The sequence below is a fragment of the Sinocyclocheilus rhinocerous genome, unplaced genomic scaffold (assembly GCF_001515625.1).
Source record: "Sinocyclocheilus rhinocerous isolate Xijiao unplaced genomic scaffold, SAMN03320098_v1.1 scaffold1222, whole genome shotgun sequence".
Taxonomy (NCBI): domain Eukaryota; kingdom Metazoa; phylum Chordata; class Actinopteri; order Cypriniformes; family Cyprinidae; genus Sinocyclocheilus; species Sinocyclocheilus rhinocerous.
In genome coordinates this window covers 848,672-866,521 of record NW_015640234.1, presented here as the reverse complement: position 1 = coordinate 866,521, position 17,850 = coordinate 848,672, and the positions used below count along the sequence as shown (strand labels likewise).

Here is a 17,850-nt window from a genome sequence, read left to right as displayed (position 1 = left end):
CGGCCCCCCCCCCCCCACATGATTGTAAAGCGCTTTGGGTGTACAGCAATACACAATAAAGCGCTGTATAAATGCCTCATTCATTCATTCATCTCCAATTCCATGTTTAGCCACTAGATTGCTATATAGCTTATAAATTCCATAGATGTTTTTAGACATAAATACTTACAATGTACTTACAGTGTACTTACCCAAGAAAGTACTGGTAATATAAGGTAACATGGGGTAGGGTTAGGTTTAGGGGTAGGTTCAGGGTTAAAGGCAACTGAAATAGACTGCGCCATTGACCAACAAAAACCTGGTCTAAAGTCAATGGCGCAATATTATTATTTTTTTTCTTGTAAATTAAAGAGCTCGTTAGTAATATGTGCCTTTAGGTGGGTTCACTCTGCTTATTACACACACAGGGACGCCCAGCAGCAGCACAGACATGCCAAATATTAAAAATGAAAGGATTACAATGTAAAAGATTATTATTGTGCCCCGTAGATGGTCTGCTCGCGTGCTTTAACCTCGCGCACAAGCAGAATAAATGAAAGGATTACAATGTAAAAGATTATTATTGTGCCCCGTAGATGGCCTTTGAAGGGAATGGGAGATGAGACTCTGATTGGTTTATTGCACGTTGCCCAAAACACACCCATGACTCATTAAAACAATATGTACAACCCTTTTGGACCATGCGCCCGGCGCCAACTGTTTTCCCCGTCGTTAAACTAGCAAAAGTGGATTCGGACACCCCCTAAATGCACTTGCGCCGTGCGCTTTAGACCATGTGCTTAGATCGTTAAAATATGGCCCTCAATATGTAATGGTCTCAAAATGTAAAATGATCTAGAGAAAAGTATTGTTGTAAAAGTATTTTCTCTGTAAAATGGTGTGAAGGAAAATTAAAAGTCAACAAAAAATATTTATACTTGAGTAAAGTAGAAGTGTCGAAAATCAGTAGGCTAGGCTACTTAGTCACAGTAACAAATTATTTGTACTTTGTTAATATATACCTCTGCCATAAAAAAAACTTCTAGATGAATATTTAATGGAGAGATGGAGAGATGAGACCAAACTGAAACTTTCTGGACTCCTGGATTTGTGGTGTCTAGTGCAAAAAAAGGCAAGGCTTTTTTTTGCAGAAGAACACCATCCCCATGGTTAAACGTGGAAATAGGCCAGTCTTGTTATAAGGGTGCTTTGTTACTGCAGGATGTGTGGAAATCTTGACCCTGTGACTTAAGTCATGGATTCGTTTGAACATCAGGCCATTTTGGCCTTGTGATGCCTTCAGTGTGTAAACTGAAGCTTGATGATCATTAGACTTTCCAGCAGGACAATGATTATACAGCCAAAGCTTGGTTTAGGTATCCTGCCTAATGTTATTGAGTGGCTCATTCCATTGAAAATCTTTGGTGGGATTTAAAGAAAATAGTGGCAGCAGAGAAACCAAAAAATATATGTGAATATATAAATGTGAATATATGAATTATTTCATTAATTTATTCTGAACTGTTTATCTTCTTTAATCAGCCTTGGTTTTTTAAACTGGTTTGAGCCACAAGAGGGCGTCCTAACAATAAGACACTAGAGAGAGTGATTCCTTCAATGCCTCATTCAGTGCTTCAATGCCCATCTCATGTGTAATGACACTTGAATAGTAGACTTAATATGGAAAATAATGTTAAGAGTTTAATGTGTGGAGTTACACAGCTGCATGTTTTCTAAATTCGTATCAGCATTTCCTTTTCTTGCTGTAATTATATTCACATTTACATTGTGGCCAAACAGAGGGCTTTGGCTGCACAAAAGTGTGTTCTTCATCTGTAGCTCAACCCACAGTTTCTGTGTCTCCCATGACACACACAAGTGTACAGGCAGAGACGTGATGATTTCACACAGTTTTGTTATGATCATTTCCTACTTTTCTTTATCAAATTGTAACCATATCGTTTAGAATACCTGAACAACACAATATAAAATGTAAAGAAGCTGAATAACATGTTAGCTTTAAATTCTTTTCCCGTGGAGTTGAAATGACAGAGAACATTAGTGGTTAGTGAGTTTTTGACTCTGTTTTGACATTCAGTGTGCTTTGGAGAGCTGTTCAGTCCTCTGCGGTCTCTGCTTAAAATGGTATGCAGCATGTATGTAAGACACTTAGTCTTATAAGCATGAATTGCTTTCTCAGAAGTATTTTTTAATACTAGTACAATTTCAAATAACCACAGACAAGCAGACGCCACCATCCACCCTTACTGTTTTATATTTTGTGAATGGAATATCAGCTTTGTCTAGTGTCTGATGTAAGATCAATCAGTAGGCAAATGTATTTCAAGCTTGTTGACCACCACTTTTTTGTCTTTCTGTACCTGGGAACTTCTCTACCGTGCACTTAGATTGATCTTTGACATATTCCACTTTGACTATAGGTGTTGTAGCCTGCCCTGGCATTATAATATATAATATTAATAATAATATTTTCATTAATTAAAAATCAGCAAACAAATAAATACTTAAATGTATAAATAAATAATTAGGTTCTTTATTGACACTGTTGTCTACTTTGTAAATTAATACATTAATCCCTCTTTTCCAGCAACCTTTTCCTCACTTGAAACAACCACAGCAATTAGCAATTCACAACATAGTGGTAAGGTGTATCCTCATACTTGTCCTCCTCCTCCTCAATAAAAAAATTCTTCAAGGCAGGGTGCCGATGGTGTGTCAGGTGACCAGGTCAAGTTTAATCCTCCACAACTGACTGCAAACTTGCATTCAGATCTGCCAGGTGTGGGAATCAGAATACCATGTAAATATCAACTTTGTCTTAATCAGATTGAAGAGTTTACATGGCTCAAAACTAATCTGAATATGTCCAAATTCTGATTATTTTAGGCGTTTGTTATAATTTCTACACAATGCAATACTCTGTTTCATTGTAACATGGTGGACTGATCCATGTGCACCAACAGGATTAATACAAAAGTGTAAACATGAAAGCAAGGTTGGTAAACCACAACATGGCATGGAAATAACAAAGAGAAACCACTCATAACTACAGCCTAGACAAACAATACTTCACAAAGAGTGAGACAACTATGTTCAACTAACAGCCTGGAGCTCAACACGCTCAAAACAGTGGAGATGATCGTGGACTTCAGGTGAAACCCCCCTGCACTCCCCCCACTCACCATCATGAACAGCATTGTGGCTGCAGTGGAGTCATTCAGGTTGCTGAGCACCACCATCTCTCAGGACCTGAAGTGGGACAATCACACTGACTCCATTGTAAAAAAGGCCCAGCAGAATCTGTATTTCCCTTGCCAGCTGAGGAAGTTCAACCTGCCACAGGAGCTGCTCACACAGTTCTACTCGGCCGTCATTGAGTCTGTCCTGTGTTCATCTGTCAGCTCAGCTACCAAATCAGACATCAGGAGACTACAACTGACAGTCAGGACTGCTGAGAGGATTAATGGTGCCCCCTGCCTAACCTCCAAGAACTTTACACCTCCCGAGTGAGGAAAAGGGCTGGTAAAATCACTCTAGACCCCAGACACCCAGCACACTCCCTCTTTGAACTGTTGCCCTCTGACCAGCGCTACAGAGCACCAAAACAGCCAGACACAAGAACAGCTTTTTCACCCAGGCCATATTCCACCTGAACAATACATAACACATCTCAGGTCTGTACATCTCTAAATAACTTATCAAAACTTTTCATCTGTAAATAGCACATACACATTCACAATTCTGTCTACTGATATTTTCTTTTTCTCTATATTTTATTACCATATTATATTTTTTTATTTATTGTCTGTTCTCTTTATTATTAGTGTTTTATTTCACTTTATTACCTTAAATTATATTTATGCCTGCACTATGTCTGTACTTTCTGTACTGGAAGCTCCTGACACCAAGACAAATTCCTTGTGTGTGTAAACACATTTGGCCATTCTTACAGAAATAGATAAAAAAAATTCAATTTTCAAAATTGGAGGCGTAGTGTTTATGTTGAAATGTAAATTTAAAATTAGTAATATTCCAATTACATTAAGCAATTTACAAAGACAGGTTTTCCTCTCCTGGCTATGCACTATTTTGAAAAAATTAAATAGCACAAAATTGCAGATTTTCAGTCAATGTATGATATTAATCACATGCTGCATAAAAACTTTTTGTTATAATGTTCTGTTCACATAAATGATGAAAATTCGAGGTCAATGTAGCAAGTGTGAAGAGTGTGTGCGAGGCAGGAAACCAATATTCATGACAGTTTCCTCTTTTATTTTATCTAATGTGACACAGCCGCTTACTTCAGAGAACACATAGATTTAGGCGCTCTTGTTGAAACCTGTATTAACTTGTACTGAGGAGAAGAGAGAGAAAGCGACAGGATCAGTCAGATTAAGGATGGTAGACTTTTGGTGCCGACTGTGGCACCTGCCACTATTGTTGTGTCTCACAGGACTCCTGCAGTGGGGTAAGACTGAATTGTATCAAATATTAAAAATCAGAAATATAATCCTTGAATTATTTCTCTGATGAATAAGTTTTGGGGATGTTGTCTGTGGTGTTTTCTTTGTTCTATCATGGACAACATCAAGTTGTACTTAAAATGTTAGCTCACCAAAAAAATCTATCTGCTTAATTTACTCACCCTTGTAGCAAATTAGCTCAAAAGGCAAATGTATATAAATAATTACGATTAATTATAATTAATTACAATTATTTATATCAGCTGCCAGTAGTAACTAGCAGAATTCATATAACCATCAACTAATCTGTTTGCCTAGCAAACATTCAGTGTAATTTCATATCAACTCAAATGATATGTTTGTGGCCATAGAAAATAAGTTTCTTACAGTACTAGTGCATTAGAGCATAACAAGATCAAGAATCGTCAAAGGGACATTATTCACAAGCAGTGACAGAATCAGAAACTCATTTAATTTGTGCACAAAAGTTTTATTAACTAAACACTAACACAAAAACAAACAAACATACAATCATTCATACATGGGGGAAGGGCAAATTAGACTGAATGAATGAAACCGTTAGAGAAACGGGGAATGAAGCTATGAAAAGAGTCAGTTTAACCACCTGTGTGAAACCATCAGCGCCATTTTTCAACGGGGTCTACAGCTTACACTAAACCTCTGTTTCATTTAGTTAAATGTACGATGCTTGCATTGCCTTGGCCGTTGAACGAGCGTCCGGATGCAGTCTCACATGAAAGTCTTGATGGTTTGAAGGTTCGATGGTGTTAGAATTGTGATCACGTTCTTCTGGGGTTTGAAGAGTGGCGAACTCCAAAGATGTTATTCTGACTCAGTGGTAGTCGGGCGAGTTTTCTCCCAGGTGGAAAGTGAAGACACCATTGTAGTTGAGGGGCTTGGTGTGTCCCACACGAGCAGCAACCAGAAGACGAAGCAGAAAATCAGCAGGAGATGATGAGAGAGGAAAGTTTATGACTCTTTGTCTTCGATCATGATATTTTGCATATGTAACTGCCTGGATTGGATGTTGGTGTGCAAAACTATTAAAGATTCTTATAACACTGATATGTTGCATAGGAATCAACATATAATATGCAATATCATTTAGATCATCAAAATACAAATTCATAGATACCAAGGTACAATGTAAATTCATGGTATAGGTTACACTAACTAGTGTTTCTATCATAAGCATGCATAAAACAGCATACAATAAAAAAGACAATAAAGAACAGTAATAATACACACACAATGTCCTGGTAATATGTATGTCATTCATAGAAGGTTTTCTATGAAGAAATGGGGAAAAGTCCCGTTTTATGGCAATTATGTGTCTTTCCTATGGGGAAATTGAGAGAGAGTTCCACATTCCTTTGAGCAATAAAACCAGTGTTATCAGATGATTTGTCATTGCTTGCCATGGTAACCAGAGGCCTGTTCTACCTTTTTGAGGTGTTAGTTGCTCTTCGGGGGTTGTCCACAGAACTCTAACACATAGTTTGCTTTTTGAGTGAGGGGGTTTGCTGGATTATTCATAAAATATAATAAATAATTGTTTGTCTGATTGGTCCAAATGCTACACCCTCATGCTGGCTCAAAACCCAGTGTGAAATGCAATCATCCAAGCTGGATGGTGATTAATTTAATAGCTGTCAGACTCCAAAAATGGCAAAATGATACCATATAAGCCTTTTGTGTACATAGAAAAAGTCTTAGATCTTTGAGTTCAGCTCATGAAAAATGGGCGCAAAAACAAAAGTGTTGCGTTTATAATTTTGTTCAGTGTATATACAAGAGGTTAGTACTAACTTCTAACTAAACTCTTAAATAAAATTAAAAAGCTTAAAAAAAAAAGCTTTGTGCCATTTAAGTGTTATTTACGAAAAAATTCAGTGAAGCTCTTAAATCTTATTTGCACTTACACATGTGTCAGGCACTTAGACATTTTTGGAGTTTGATATCCCCAGCCCCATTCACTTTGTTGTATGGAAAAAGTGTATTTAAAAAAATTACATCTGGTTGGAACAACATTAGGGTGAGTAAATGAGCACAAATTGTTCATTTTCGGGGAAAATATTACAAATTAAAATTAAGGTAATATTAAAGTAATGGCTCTCTCCACACAGATCTGTGCAGCGGTCAGCGTCTGGTCCAGATCCAGGAAGGTCCTCTGTATAGAGTGAAAGGATATCCAATCGCCATATCCTGTAATGTTACAGGGTTTAAAGGCCCAGCTAAGCAGGATTTTCAATTCATTGTCAAGAAACCAAACGTGGATATAAATATGATCAGTACTAGTGACCCATACGTTCCCTACAGAATGTTCTCCGATAGGGTAAGAATAAAAGATATTGAGATTTAAATGTTGTCAGGTTCTTCAGTTCTTTTGTGGATCAAACATTTGCTGGAGGAGGATGCAGGTGATTTGCTCTGTGAGACCCCAAACACAGATGCCGTATATTTCGGAAATTATACTGCAGAAACAAAGCTTAATGGTAAGATATTTATTTATCTTGAGTGTTTTGGTGATTAATGAGATGATTTGGCATTTTGAGATTATGGAAAGATAAATCAATCCATTAGCATCCGTTCATGTTTCCATTCATCCCAAAAGAAGGTGATCGGCTATTTAAGGGGGTCTGAATACTTTCCGTACCCACTGTATATGAAACAATACTGTACCAGCCATCAGTCACTGATATAGTATCAGCTGATATCAATTCTCTATACGTTGGTACCTGCATTGAAAAATGCATTTTGGTCATCCACTAGTTGTTAAACAGAAAAAAGACTGTTTTATCCACAGTGATTGCGGACACCCTGGAGGCATGTTACTCTGGCTCTCCCTCTCAGAGCTTGTCTGAAGGTGATCCTCTTCAGCTTGAGTACCAGGTCTCCAGCCAGACTTTTCAACATACTCATCTGTCAGTCACCTGGTTTCTTCATGGTGAAGAGGATGAAAACCCCCGGCCAATCATTACTCTGGACAAAGATCTGACTGTAAAGCCAGGAGCAGGATTCGAGGATCACTATCGTGTTGGTCTTATTAGCATGGATAAGGTGGAGGACACAACCTACAGACTGAAGATGCCTCAAGTGCAGCAGTCAGACCAGGGGAAGTTCTACTGCAAAGCCATTGAATGGATCCAAGACCCAGACCGTTCCTGGACACAGATTGCCTACAAAACCACCACAGCATGCAATGCAGAAGTTAAACGAATCGGTGAGATTTATATTTTGTAATTTAAACCAGAGGTTCTCAACTGAGTTTTACTTCAGGAACCAGATTTTACACCTAGTGTCTAAGAAAGACAAAGTTTAATGTATGAAAGTAACAATAATATCCTTACAAATGTTGATATTTATTTCCATTTATAAATATCTCTTGAATTTAATAGTTTCAAGCTCTTTTTAGTCAATAATTCACAGAAGAGAAAACAAAATTTAATTGAGCCTGTATTAATGTATTCTCTGTCATATTGTCTGTTACCTGGAGTTGTTTGGAAATGTTTGAGGATGAAGGCAGGTCACAAAGCCTACCCATGATGGCAATTCTAGCTTCTACCAGTTAATTTGTGGCATAATAATGGCATAATAAGATAGAGCATATGTCATGTGTAACTATGTAGGTCAGAACCTGTTGTAATGCCTGAGTGAGTATGATTACAGTCTCAGTACACATGACGTTTTGTAAGAGAACCTGTTTCGTCTCACATATTTCCTCTGTCTCAAAAGTGGCCCCTGATGTAGGTTCGTTCAGTGTTTATATGAAGGCTTCAAAGGGGCCACTACAGGAGGGAGACGCACTGGACATCCGTTGCAGTGTGAATGCACAGAACCTTCCTGGTCATTTCTTCTCGGTGATTTGGCTGAAGAACCAGCAGAAAGTGGCCCAGATTGGATCATCTGGGGTGCTCGCCATGTTTGACAGATACAAAGAGAGGGAGAATGCAGCAGAGATGAGAGTAGTGAAAACCAGTCACATGGACTGCTGACCATCCGTTCGGTTCGGGCAGAAGACCAGGGCCAATACCAGTGTGAAGTGTGGCAGGAAAACATGAATGAAGATGGCACCTTCAAAAAAATATAAAAACAAATGTCCAGTCCAGAGACTGTGAGCATCACGGCTAAAGGTAATAAACAATACAAATGTTCCACCTATACACTCATTGTGTTGTTCAAAGTTGAGTATTGAGAAGAAGAATATATTCCTCCTTGCTACGTACAGAACTGGTTGGGAGGTTGCCAAGGCTGAGTAAAAAACATGCAAAGATTTTTTTTTTTTAAGAACATCTACCATGTAATGAGAAACAGAATTCCTTTGTGGGACCAGTTGGTAAGTTAAGCACAGAAGTTGAATAATTTGGTTAGCGATGTTACAAAATTCCTAAACCTAGTTAAGAGTGACAATAATAGTGATGCTTGCCTTGTGATACTCCTTGAAATAAGAGGCATTGGTTTGCATTCTTTGCCATACATAATCTAGTCACAGTTTTCACTATGAATGCTTGCATCACAAGACATTAATATTGCCTGTTCTTTTGCCTGTCTGGTCAGAGAGTGACCTGGCGGTCGTCATGGTGATGAAGGATGTGGTGACTGAGGGAGATGCACTACGGGTCACCTGCTTGGTGTCGCAATTCAAAGGTCTTTTATCAGTGTCATGGCAACACAAGAAAGACTCTGGGGATTCCTTCAGTGATGTCATTAGTTTGACCCATGAGGGAGTGATGAAAGATATTGGGGCAAGGTATCAGAGCAGACATGTTCAAACACTTCATTCTCCAGCTGGAAACTTTACTCTGGAGATTGGTGCATCTGCAAAATCTGACAGTGGCGAATATAAGTGCATTGTGTCTGAATGGATAGTACAGACCAATGGCGAGATGAAGAAAGCCAACACCCAATCTCAGCAAAAAGCCATTTTAGTTAATTCTGTTGGTAAGATTACTAAATAATTGCACATTATTCTCAGGAACAGAGAAAACTGTAAAGACATTCCACCATACATTCTTTGCAATTACTTTGCTCATATACAATTACTTTGCTCATATACTTTGCTGTTACTGATATTAGAGTTTAAATAATCACCGCAGACGTTCTTTTTCAGAATCTCTAATGAAGGTGAGCTTGAAAAGTCGTACAACAAATGTGCCAATAGATTCTCCAGTAGAACTGCTATGCACAGTCAGAGGGCCTAAAGTATCTTTGGCTGTACTCTGGATGTTTCAGCCCCGCAATTCAACTGTTCAAACAAATATTTTATCCATACGCCTCACTGGAGAAATCACCTGGGGAGCAGATCAGAGAAACTATCAGCTGTCCATTAAAGCACTGCCGTCAGACATTCGTTTCACTCTCATGGTGGCGAGAGCCAGCAACCCAGACAGCAACATAGTGTTGGCCCAGATCCGACCCACATCTGGCCCATGTGAAATTCATGCGGGCCAGATGTGGGCCGGATCTGGGCCGAAACGGTCTGCTGACTGGGAAGCAACAAGAAGGACAGTACCAGTGTCAAGTTAATGCCTATCAAAAGTAAGTACAGAGAGCCAAGATAACCTCCAACCCATTAGCTGTGATTGTACAAAAACCTGGTAAATACAGCTATTTATTAAAAAATAACATTTGGACACTTTTTTTTTTACTCAGATTTAATTATTTATTTATTTTTTCAAAATGCATAGGCCTTAAGAGAAGAAAAAAAAAAGTGCTTTTAGATTAATGTCCTTCTAATTTTATATGTATAAGTTTGACTGCATAGTGAAACAGCCAACAAAAGTCCAGCATACTTCTTTCAATGCTGCTTAAAGAATCCCAGGATGCACCTTGTGAAATTGGTTGCGTGAATTTCCAGAGTTGGAATATAAGAGAGTTTGGACCCACATTACATTAGGTGTCTTTAACTACTATGTACATACATTAAAAAAAAGTGTACCTACAAGTTGTTACATTTAAAGTACTTCCATAAAATTACACGTAATCTCAGTTTTGACCATACCTACCCTTTCCCCTAATCCTACCCGTCTCCCAACCTGGTCACATTTTATTTTAAAAGTTACAGTGCAACTACAGAAATAAGTATTGAGTAATATTAATTAACAATATTTTCACTTGTGTGATCGGCGTGGAGACCTGGAGGGCAAAACATTCACAGAACTGCAGCACAGGCCTGTCAATTTTACATCTGTCCATCAATATTTGGACCATTTCACCAGCCTAAAGAAGAAAACAATTAAATGTAAACAAACTGCAAGTTCTGGGCTCTTGCGACCCATATACAGCACCTGCCAGTTTTTTAGTCACTAAAAAGAAGAGACATTCTATAGCGCTTAGGATAAAAAAAATGCTTAACATGCCTTAATGTACGTTTATATTAAAAGATCAAATTCACACCTTATGCATGATGCATTCTCTACACAGGCAAGCAGATGAGCCCAGAATATGAACACAACACAGAAAAATGCACGTTAAACTTTTTCTTTATCATGGTTTTCTATGGGAAAATTCTTAACATGAAACGTTTGCATTTTGCATAATTCTGGGCACATCTGCTTGCAGATACATTTTGTTTTATTACGATTATATAATGAGATTAAGCCAACCTAATCTCATGAGAAAACATAACTTAAAAGTTTTACAAGGTGGTAATTTTGTATGAATACGTACAATGTAATTTGTATGGAAACATTCGATTTTTAGAAAAAAAAACATGACAGTCCACCCCAACCCCATCTCTAAACCTAACCATCAGTGGGGCATGAGCATATTGTATGAAAATGTGCAAATGATATTATACAAATTAGCCACCAATACGCCAAAAACGTAAAATAGTTACGAATTGCCTTGAAAGTGTGTTGGATTCAGGACAGTTACCAACAAGACATTTTTGACTTTATCACTAAAAATATCAAAATTGCTTTTAATTCAGAAATTAAAATGTGTTCAGTATAGATTTAAATCATTCCATATGAATTTTTATGTATTTAAAAAAAAATAATAATACTTCAGACAAAAAAAATAAATCATGATTCAATTTGTTGTCTTATTGGTTTCAGCCAGTGATTTCAGAATGAATAAAGCTAACACACAGCTGAAGGTTAAAGAGGGAGAGCGGCTGATGTTGATTGCTCAGTGGATGGTATTGGGACTGATTCCAGTCTTCGTTACTCCCTTACCTGAATGTTTAACCAATATCAGTCCTCCAGTGTGACACTTCTGACATACACTCTTAAAAATAAAGGTGCTTCAAAAGGTTCTTCAAGCGATGCCATAGAAGAACCATTTTTGGTTCCACAAAGAACCATTCAGTCAAAGGTTCTTTAAAGAACCATCTCTTTCTTACCTTTTTGTAATCTGAAGAACCTTCTTTCGCCACATAGAACCTTTTGTGAAACAAAGGTTCTTCAGATGTTGAAGGTTCTTTATGGAACCATTTAGACAAAAAGGTTCTTCTATGGCATCGTGAAGCACCTTTATTTTTTAAGAGTGTATAGTCATGATGGCATCTGAGGTACAACAGCTTTGACTCAGAGCTTCAGGAACGACTCCACTTCTCCACTCCAGAAATTGGTGCCTTTCACTTGACTTTCCATAGATCCATCCAGGAAGACAGGGGGTGCTACTACTGTCAAGTTCAACAGTACCAGCTGGACTGTAAAGGCCAATGGTCACCTAAGGCAAGCGGCAAGTCAGGTTTTACCAATGTTACTGTTCAGCTTATAGGGGAGTACTCTATATTCCAATTTAGAATTGTGAAAACATCAGAAAATTTAGATCATTTGTCCTGATTTTTTTTTTTAACTAGAGGACAAACTGCATGTGCACAAAGAGGAACAAAGCCTGAACATTACCAGTCTACAAGCGGGGTTCACCATTGACGGTGTCATTGAATCGCGGTACAGTGATGCAGCAGTGTTTGAGGTGACTTGGTCCAGGAGTCAAAGAAATGAACAACCTGTCATCATCTTCAATGTCAGCCGTGATGGAACTTTACACAGTGGAATCGTGGATAAAGATCTGGTGTTTGGACACCCAAGTGCCATGAACTATAAGCTGACTGTGCCAAACATCAACCCCACTGATACTGGCCTTTACCATTGTCAGTTTGTTGAATGGATTTAGATAGCTGCAAACAAGTGGAGAAGGATAGGTGAAGACAAGTCTGGGGAGCTATCAATCCATGTGGACACTAAGGAAAAGCAAAAAGAGGACAGCTTTGCCATGGACAGGACTGACAAGAATCTTGACATCAATGAAGGAGATCAGTTTGATCTTGAATGCTCCCTGGATGTAGGAAAAGAGGACCCTACTCATCACTATGGTCTCAGATGGGTGTTTAATAGCCCAAAATCTTTTAGCAGGATATCTTTATAGTCCTACTCTTATAATGGTCATCTTCAGTACCTTACAGAAAACCAGCAACTTAAGGACAGGTTACGCTTCTCTAGACCTACTTCTGATACTTTCCATCTGGCTGTATTAAACTCAGATACAGCTGATAGTGGAAGCTACCAGTGTAGAGTTGAGCAGTACCAGCTCGATTGTAAGGGCCAGTGGAAACAAACAGCACATGCCCAATCAGGCTCAACTATTGTCACAGTTTGCAGTATCGGTAATACATCCATTTACATCTCATTCACATTAAGTCTCTTAGTACAGTTCTATTAATGACTTACAGAACCATGTCATATTGCTTATGGCTATCAACAAAGGATCTGCTTTAAAGGTGTCAGTATATTTGGTTTCATTCTTGTTGTTTGATCTTTGATGTTGTGTTAATTTAAGCAGAAAGTAAACTGCATGTTCAGAAGGAGAACCGAACGTTCAACATTACCAATCATCAGGCTGGGTTCACTATTGACTGTTTCATTGCCTCACACATAAGTCTGCATTTGAAGTCACCTGGTTCAAGGTTCAGGAGGAAGAAGGACCAGTCACCATATTCACTGCCAGGCATGATGGTATCTTACACAGTGCAATTAGTGATAAATATCTGGTGTTTGGACGACCAAGTGTCACACACTATAAACTGACTGTGCCACAGATCAGCCCCACTGATATGGGGCAATACTACTGTCAGGTTGAGGAGTGGCTTCTAACTGCTACCATCTGGAAGAAATTGGCTTCAGATAAATCTGGAGAGCTCACCATCTATGTTCACACTGAAGGTAACTATCCAGAACGTAGCATGTCTCAGTTCATTGAGCTCTTTCTTAATGAGCTGATGATCTTAATCAGGTGTGTTCAATAAGAGGGACAATGCAAAATGTGCAGTGCTTTGGGTCACCAGGACTAAGATGGAAAACCACTTGTGAAGTACAGCATCAGCTTATGTTTCCCTCTGATTTTAGTAGTAGGTTATGTTTAGGGTTTGGGTTCAGGGTTAGACTATGTTTCTATCAGGAAGTTGATCTAGGTCCAACAGAGATGTTGATCCTGGAACACATTTTTCTTGGCGACCTCATGGTGTCCTCAAAAACACAGCTCCTAACCCAACCTTCAGGTGCAAAGTTAGTAAACTTGAACGAGGTCTTATATAGCTATCCGTTAGCATTCCCATTCATCACAATGGCAGTTTCTTGGCTAACACAAGATCCCCAGAACAACACATATTCTGGTCACACATATTTTGAGGCATGCACTTTAATCGTCAATGACTAATCACTCTGGAGCTGCAGGAAATGACATAAAGACAACACTAATCCTAACCCTATTTTAAAAATCGCTTACAGCACATTTAACCATAAATCTGATGTATATACAAACAAATCTTTCTTTTCCAAAAAACAAATCATCTAACATTTGATTTGTTTTCTGAGGTGATTCTGAAAAACAGACAGACCCGTTGGGAATAACACTAGGATTCACTATTCCTCTGATTTGCTTTCTTGTATTGGTCATAATATTGTTGTTGAGAAGGGAGAACAAGATGAATTCTGAACTGAAGAAGAAGAAAGACGGTCTGTGGGCTGAAAATAACCCCCTTACTCCTGTACCTGAGGTGACTTCTGCTGCTGGGGACCATTCCTAGTCTGTCTACCACAGTTACTGTATTAATGCAGTGGTCTGTGACATACACAAAACATTGCTACTGACTGAGGGACATATATTTGAATAAAGTTAATTTACTCCTACATATCACCAGACTGTCTAATTTGTATTGCTATAAATAAATTCATTATTAGAGGCAACTGGTTTTGTTTCAGGGCCTTGATTTTACATCATACATCAATTGGTGTCCAAACACAGAATAATACTAAAGTAACAAGAATGTCCTTAAACTACACTACACATTGAAATGCATTCTTTTTAATACTAATTTATTGATGGTAATATGTTTATATGATCATGACAGATGTAACAGGCTTGTCTTTATACAGTAGTTTTATTGTTTCTTGAGTTTAGATTTATAGTCTTAGCTATGAATTCACTGCAAATATCATACTGTGGCCACGTATAATCTCTTTTAAAAACATCAACAAATATTTCATGTATCCTAGGTTGTATATTTGCTTAGTTTTGCTCTTGGTTTTTGAGGATGAAAATGTCATGCAACCTGTCCATGCTGTCCACTTTCTGCTGAGTGAAAGAAAAATCAAATGTGCCAGTAGTTTGGTTGCTTGCACAGCCTTTGAAGTCATCATAAAAACATATGAAATGCATTTTCTCCCTTTTAAAAGTTTTGCTACTATATAACCTTGTTTTTTCCCTGCTGTCCACATTCCTATCAGAACAGAACTACAGCATATGTTTCACTTGGTTTTATATTATTATAGAGATCACATTGGAATTGTGCTATATACCGTATGAGCAAATGCTGTTATGATGATGCTATATTTTCAATTATATGAGTTCAATTTATGACATTTACTAATTCTCTCTTTCCAGTTGCTCACAGGCAGTTCAATAGCAACAGCAACTGTGGTCACTGAGTCGGATTACCACACTGTTTAATGTGCTGCTTAGACATTTCCAGGAAGTCATGGTAGACAGTAAGTCATGATGCTCTGAGCAGATCTGTTTAACAATCACAATTCAGTAATTCAGTGGTTGTGGTTTTTTTGCTTAAGTATGTTGGGCTGATTTCACAATGCAGGCACATAGGAATATGCTTTATTTGCAAAAACACAGTGCATGACTGAAACCACTAAAAAGACATTGGGTTTATAAAGCCTGTCTACTATCACTTTTTTATCGTTATATATGGTAATTCTGTATAGAAGAAAGCCATGTTATGGTTTATGATAAATGTGTTTTGTCTTTAAATGTGTTTTGTGATGGATTTGAGAATCAGTGTGACTTTCTTTACCCTCTTCAGTCAATGTTTGGTACTGCGCCCAAACAAAATCTTACTGAGAGCTAATTTTTTGAGATATCAACCTCACATTTGGAACACAACTTGTTTAGATTTTTTAAAAATAGGTTTTAGAAAATATATATATTTCATATGAAATTTGAAAACAGTATTTTAGTGCATTTTTCATAACAATAAACTTAAAGGGGTCATATGATGTTGCTAAAAAGAACATTATTTGACGAACCTCTTTTATAAGGCCAAACAAAGTAGTTTCGCTTTCACAACGAATCACACAGTCTTCACGACATGGTGGTGGCGGCAACAACAATACTACAGCGAGAATAAAAGTTACGCCTTCTTTCTTTGCGTGAACATTTGGGCGGCGTTATGCAAATCTTCCCACATCGTGACGTAGACATGTGGGGGCGTGTTAGAACGAGGCGTTTTAGGTAGGTGTGGCTGACTCTTAACTTTTATAAAGAATATCTCTTTGGATTTGAGACTTTAGTCTTTGCAACTTTACAGATCTTCCTTATGCACCAAGAGCTTGTAACACTCCAAAGAGAAAGGAAAAATTGAAATCGCATCATATGACCCCTTTAAATTCCATTTTTATTTAACTTTTTTTACCTTTTACACTTGAGCAATAATCTGCCAAGTGTCTTCTAAAAAAAGAGACCAAACTTAAGTCTGTGTTCCAAAGCACTCAAGATTTACTACAGTTGAATTTGAATAGTTTTTTATGCTCAAAAATTGGTTAACAAAAATTAAACGGATTATAACTACTGCATAAATATAATTTAGTACCAAGAAATCCCCTAAAAATAAAAAATATTAAATAAAAACATTATCAAACAAATATATAGTACATTAATTTCACTGAACAACATATAAAAATATATAATAATTATTTCTGTCATTTTTGACTGCCACGTGAAGAGCAACAGAAGGTTGATACATACATGGGCATTTACTTTAAGACTATCGATTAAAACTTTAAGGCTATTAATTCTTTAGAGACTGCCGTTGCCTACTTTTGCCTTTCTCTCCCCATGCTGCAATTTTAGAATTATTCTTAGTTTTTTTTTTATTCTGTTCACCAATATAGCATTTAACTGATTACATATAGAGTTAAAACAGTAATAGTATAAATAGAAGCTTTATTGAAAAGCACAGATATGTCAGGCCTACTACAGACTTAGAGATAGTTATAAGAAATGCCTAGGAAGCTAATGAAGGAGGTAATACCAGGTACTACATGTAGGAGTGTACTATTTATTTTTCTAAAGATGACAAATTAATTTCCAAACATGTTTTGTTGAATAAAAGGTTTAAAGGTCCATTTTAAATGTTATTTGTTAAGGTCTATCACCCACTACTACCCAAATAATGTTCTAATATCTATATGCCTTCATATGGTGAAAAAGGAAACAACTTTTCACGCCTTTTACACAGCAATTTATGTGCAGGTTATTTACAGTTTATAGCCACAAACACGTTTTCTGCATTTTCTACTTCCACTTTTATATATTTTTGTTAAAATACTTTCTTCAGAGTTCCCTATGCAGAGACAATATATGAGAGCCATTCATAGTATTATTTTCACAAAAAAAGGATCTATTTAAGACATTGCACTTCACATTGTTTCACACAAAAATCTTGAATCATACTGAAGGTATGGATGAACTTCGCTCTCTAGTGGTGAAAAGTGGCCTCACACAGCCATCCAATGATTTCATACTGTGCTATGTATCACATGTGCACTATAATCTGCTACTGCATGTTTTGAGCAACCAGTGGCACCTGGTGGAAAATTTTCTAGGCAGGACTATGCCACATTCAACAATATCAGCAACAATCCCAGTTTAATTTAATGCTAACCAGTTAAAGTTAACAAAAATATTTAAGAAAAATGTAAACAGATAGAAATATCCAAAGTAATAAACAATTTTGTTGATTTCTAAAAAAGACATTTCAAAAGGACACCCGATAACCAAATTGAATAATGAATCCAATTACTACTGTGTACTGTGCACATTCCAGAACACTGCAAAAAAAAAAAAA

General features: G+C 37.4%; 1 pseudogene; it reads left to right on the top strand.

Moving 5' to 3' along the window:
- The first annotated feature begins 4,401 nt into the window (after positions 1–4,401).
- Positions 4,402–14,849, top strand: LOC107752608 (immunoglobulin superfamily member 3-like; annotated as a pseudogene).
- The last annotated feature ends 3,001 nt before the right edge of the window (positions 14,850–17,850 follow it).